This window comes from Nerophis lumbriciformis, linkage group LG34 (assembly GCF_033978685.3).
Source record: "Nerophis lumbriciformis linkage group LG34, RoL_Nlum_v2.1, whole genome shotgun sequence".
NCBI classification, from domain to species: Eukaryota; Metazoa; Chordata; class Actinopteri; order Syngnathiformes; family Syngnathidae; genus Nerophis; species Nerophis lumbriciformis.
This window is the reverse complement of record NC_084581.2, coordinates 15,337,604-15,343,124: the sequence shown is the minus strand read 5'-3', so window position 1 is coordinate 15,343,124 and position 5,521 is coordinate 15,337,604. Positions and strand designations below refer to the sequence as shown.

Below are 5,521 nucleotides of genomic sequence, written 5' to 3'. Positions count from 1 at the left end.
ACAGAAAAAGCCAAGAAATTGAGTAAAATCAATGTAAAAAAACATCAGCATACAAGACAAGACAAGACAAGACACACAAGACTTAATTAAAATAAGTAACATTTAAATGAAAAAATTATTTTTGTACTCAATTTTATTAATTTTGACCAACTTACCCTTTCTTTGTTTTGAAAATGGAAACTGCTTAAAATAATTACTTAGAATAATAATAAAAAAAATCAAGACATATCAAATTCCAACCTTTATTAAATCATTACCATATAAAAACAGTGGCAATGAGCTGGACAGTATGAACAGTCAACATCCATATTACACAAGAATGCATGACCTCAACTTTTTAAAGTGCTGTATAGAACACCTTCACAGTAGTTTTCTTTTTTTAACCGTATACATATTAAAACATTTTCACAAGCCATATCCAAACCTGTCAATAAGCTGGACAGTATTAACAGTCAAGAACATCAGTATTTAGTGCATAAAAGAATGCATGACCTCAGCATCTCAAGTTTTACTTAGAACATTCACAGTACAGTTTCTTGCTAAAACAATTTAACATTAAGATTATCTGTACTTCTGTAACAATTTACAAGCAGAACACCTTCACTGTAGTGTCTTTCAGTGTGTATATTTTGAAACATTTGAACTTAAACAACTCACAGATCCCTCCTTCTGACCAGCTGGAGCTTCACAGTGGGGCAATTTAGTGTGTATAAAACATAAAAAAAACTTAATTTACACACCAGAAACGATGACCTGGAGCTTTGTATAAAACCTGAACAGGACAAACCGTTACAACATTCTGAAGAATTCCACTCAATGAACAATGTAAAATGATTTTGAACAGACACAAGAAAATAGCTGTTCAAAAGTGCAAGCTGACAGTCATGGCTCACTGCCTAAGCTAGAAGCTTGTTTTTGAGAGTCATGAATTTGGGGGTTGGTTTTGGGCGCAGTGTGTCAAGTCCCACAAAAAGTCTTTGAAACACCTCAAATGTTTTGGAAAGTTTGGATGGATACTCAAGATTAAGTGCATACGTCAATCCCAGAAGTAGGCAGCATGCTTTGACCAGGTTTCCAAGATGAGTAAGGACTGGTACTCCCTCAATGATGATTCCTACTGCATTTGGGTCATGACAGATGTAGATGCTCATATTCTTCATTTCCAGGTCCTCATGAACAGTGGTCTCTGCAGTTCCCTTTGAGATACAAAAACAGTAATTAAAAAAACAAACATCTAATTTTATATTTACAGTAATATAAGTTGTGTGATTTAATTCAGATAATGATTACTTTTGTGAAGACCATTTTGAAAACTTTTGAATTCTAATTTGAGATCTTGTACATTAAACTTGGTACAATAGATGCATTTCCAGCCACATGTTTTTTATTGGCATTTCTAATTTGCATATAAAAAACCTGAATAGAACCACCAGAAATTAAAACAAACAAACAGTAACATGTTATATATATATATATATATATATATATATATATATATATATATGTATATATATATATATATATATATATATATATATATATATATATATATGAGTAAATGTTTTAATGCTTGTTTAAGGGGAGTATTTTTTGTTTGCATTGTTTTTTTAGGGCAAACAGAAACACAAGACAGAAAGGCATCACTCTGTGGTGCTATGCTAATTGGCTATCCTGGGGCTCTTGCCAACTAGCTGCATGCTCGACCTCCACCTGACAACTGCTGGTTCAGTCAGTTCACATAAAAGTAAACCCAATTTAAGCTTGTACATCAGACTGATCCAAACCTGCTTTTAAACAATACTTACAGTAGTCAGAGATTAGCTCCTGTCCACTCTCTCCCATGTACTCTATGAGGCATCTCACAGTCACATCTCTCTTCTTCACTGCAGAGGCACTTGGGTCCTAGAGTTAAGAGAATAATAATAAATAAATGAATTGTGTTGGCAATTTTACTCCAAATCTGTGATACCGTTATTAGAGCATGATTACAAATTCAGTTTAAACTTTTAAACCACTTTTAACCCACCTGTGTCAGTTCCATCAACAAGTTCTTGATGCGCTGCAGTCACTCCTTCTTTTGCACTGAAGAGCTCCAGGAGCTTTGGCGTGTACCTGTCCAGTTGGGACATAAATGTTGATTCCAGTGGAACAGCAGTGCACCTTCGGAACGCTTCATTAATCTGTAAGACAGCAAATGTTGACCGTTACTGATATTAAGGGTATTAGTATACATTTTCAGGCAAAAAGTGAGTCTAGTATGTCATGTCCAAGTCACAATGGAAACTTGGTCAGGAAAAATAGAATAGAATAGAATAGAATAGAATAGAATAAAATATATTCTACGAGTCGGTGGTGGCAGGCGCCTTCTTGTACGCCGTGACCTGCTGGGGCAGCGGGCTGAGAGCGAGGGACGCAAACAGACTGGACAAGTTGGTAGAGAAGGCCAGTAACGTGGTGGGAGTGGAGCGAGGCTCTCTGGCGGTGGTGTCAGAGAGGAGAAGTCTAGCATCTTGACAGATGAGAGCGAAGGGATGTATAAGAGCATGGGCAACCTACATGAATGCAAGGCAAGGAATGGCTGTGTCCAAAGGTCCCATGGTGCAGTCTGTAATGCTTAAAAATGTCACTCTTGGTTGGTACAACAGTGCTGCACAACTTACAGGGCCACCCCATCTGTCATTGGAGAGAGAGAACAAAAAAGACAAGTTATGGTTCATGTCTAACCTCTTGGATATATATGCCTGGTGAAAGCCCTTTATATCGGGGTTTTTTTACACCCTAATATACTCATTTGCAGTATTTCCTCTAGATTTTTTTGTAGCCACGATGGTCTAAGTTGGTAACCTAGCAACAGTAGGGGGGTCTGGGGGCATGCCCCCACGGAAGAAAAATTTGAAAATTTACCCTTTAAATGGTGACTACTGGTGAGATTTTTTTTTTGGGGTGGGGGGTGTTGAGATTGAGATTTACACAATGAGTGTTATTCTTACAAGAGTAGCGTTTTGCCTAGGAGTGTGCATGGACAGCAGGTCTGAGGGGGCTTCAGATAGCTCTGTCAAGTGTACCTAGCTAGCTGCTAGCAACTACGAATGCAAGCTAGTTAAGCAGCTCTAATGTGGCTGCTTATAAATTGAAGAATAAAATATTAAACTACCACGCAAAGAAAACGCTAATTATAAACTTCACAGCTATAAACAATGTTTGGTTGAAGTTAATGAGCTGTTGGAGGCAAGAGCACATTCGAAATGGCGGTCGGCGGGAAAAGTAGTAAACTAAATATAACATTGAACCATGCTTTTGAAAATGTATACATTTAAATCCTGGCAAATACTGACTTTTAACAATATAAATTGTTACTTACATGAGTTCGGTAAAGTGTTTTCCTTGGGCTCCGTGAAGAAACGTGTCTGGGCTTGTTCTTCCACAGCTGCATGCAGGTGGGCGGGTCCTGACGTTTTAGGTCTGATATAAACCTTTGAACTGAGTTTTGCTAAATCAATTTATGTTGGAAGTCCAATAAAATTAATTTTATCACATAAAAAATTAAGTTATGAAAATATTCACACTTTTTACTTAGAGATAACTCAAAAACTCTAAAAATAAAAATAAATTGATTTATTGGAATAAATATACTTTTAAAAATAAAGTAGAATGGACAATACCACTGAAAGAGTTTTTACAGTGTGGGTTTGCCGTTCCAGGCGCTCCTTATCAGCGCGGGCCTCTATATGCAGGCGCTCGTCTCTAGCACGGGCTTCTTCGTGCAGACGTTCATCTCTAGCGAGGGCGTCCTGGCGCTGATTCTCCTGGTTGTCAATCAACTGCTGGATTAACTTCTCAGAGAGTAGACTCTCAAGGCTCGATCGTCCTGAGTGGCTGCTACGGTGACTGCTACGGTGACTACCCGTACGGCTGCTATGGACGCTGCTGCGCCGGCCAGAAGATAGGCGAGACTTTATGTTGGGGGACCTGGCTTGAGGATTAGAGTTCTTGAAGAACTCACCCGGATGGAAGGTTCGGGGGTCGGTCCTGTCTAGTGGGGTGGCGGCATCAGGGGGAATTATTTCCTCACCATTCTGTAAATTGCCACCTCATGGTGGATCCTCTTTGTGCCGTTCCTCCTTCTCCGCTTCACCTTGGCTGGCGATTTCGGTCGGCGGGGGGATGACTGATGCCAGCAGCGGGCCTGCCTTTTCCTGTCTCTCTTCATCCCTTGGTAGCAAGGAGAAGGGGTGAATACTGGGTTGCATAGTCAAACCTAACTCAGGTGTTGCAATATTGCCCTCCGCCACTTGGGGTGCTTTACTCTCTAAACTACTGGGGCTGTCAGTCTCATCTAGGGTAGTCAAGTGATAGTCCTGTAGTCTAGTAGGTAACCTGCGCTCTCTAACAGGGCGTACTGGTGGTTCTGGTTCTGGGGAGGGACTTAAGGTTCTCTCACTCTCTTTGGACATCCTAACTGATTAGATCCGGCTCGAAGGACCAAAATGTACGGGAGCCTGTAAAGGACTGTATATTACCTTGGGGGATGCTCTAATTTTCACTATTTACCCAATAATCTAGTCGAGGAGAGAGTGAGAGGAGACAACTTATTTAGTTAAACTATTTACTATATACCATATAACATACAATAATCAGACAATAATAAACACACATTAATTACACTCATACACTCATCACCACTCACACGCTACCTCCCCAATAGAACCTCCCGCACTAAACCAATTACACAACACACACACAGTCCAACCTGGGCCCCTTGGCTGGGCCAGAAGATAGTCTGTTGTGGTCCTGCTGTATCGTTGGTGCACGTAGGGGTGGGGTGGGGTGAGTTGCAACTGCTGGATACCAATGGGGCGTTGGAGAGGGGGGACACCTCCCGTTGTAGAGATGCAAGAGAAAAGGGGGGGGGGGGGGGGGGCTCGATGCATAGAGGTAAATCCTTCAGATGCCTCCCTGTAGCGGTAAACATGTTGTAAAACTCTCTGACCGAAGCCCCCTGGTTAAATTGAGGTTGGAAAGCTTTGGAGGGAATTTGTTTTCCCGCTTGACAGAGAGTGACGTATTCTGCATTAAAATGCTGGAAATTAAAGGGGGAGAGATCTCTTCTTCCGGTGAAAGCTTCGTGGTTCACCATGCCCAGAACAATGTATTTAGGCATTGTCCCCAAAAACAAATTTTCTTGGGTGCATACTCTGGAATTTTTGGGGATAGAGTACGTTTTCACGCTGACCCGTGACAAAGGGTAGAGGGCGTTTCCTTTGAGCAGGGCAGAGGCATGACCCAATCGTACAGCCGGAGAAACGGTGACCTTTTTTGTGAAGAGAGAGGCGCCCAGCACTTTCAGACGAAAAGTACCGTCCGCAGCCCCCATGAGACAAAAGGCGTCGCTGGCACGCGTGAGTTTGATTCTCACATCCACCGAGTTGAGAAGGAGTCTCTCACTGAAAAGTATGTCGGCGTGAAGCGGACCCAGTAGATGAACCTCATTAGATTCGGCCGTGAAAGCGCTTCTGATGTT

General features: G+C 41.3%; 1 long non-coding RNA gene across 1 annotated transcript; it reads right to left on the bottom strand.

Annotated features, from left to right (window-relative positions):
- Positions 1 to 326: 326 nt before the first annotated feature.
- On the bottom strand, positions 327 to 2,627 carry LOC140677535 (uncharacterized). Its single transcript, XR_012049316.1, has 4 exons — positions 2,557 to 2,627; positions 2,027 to 2,180; positions 1,806 to 1,902; positions 327 to 1,196 (listed from the first exon to the last, which is right to left on the bottom strand). It is a non-coding gene; the product is annotated as an uncharacterized lncRNA (long non-coding RNA).
- Between the last annotated feature and the right edge of the window lie 2,894 nt (positions 2,628 to 5,521).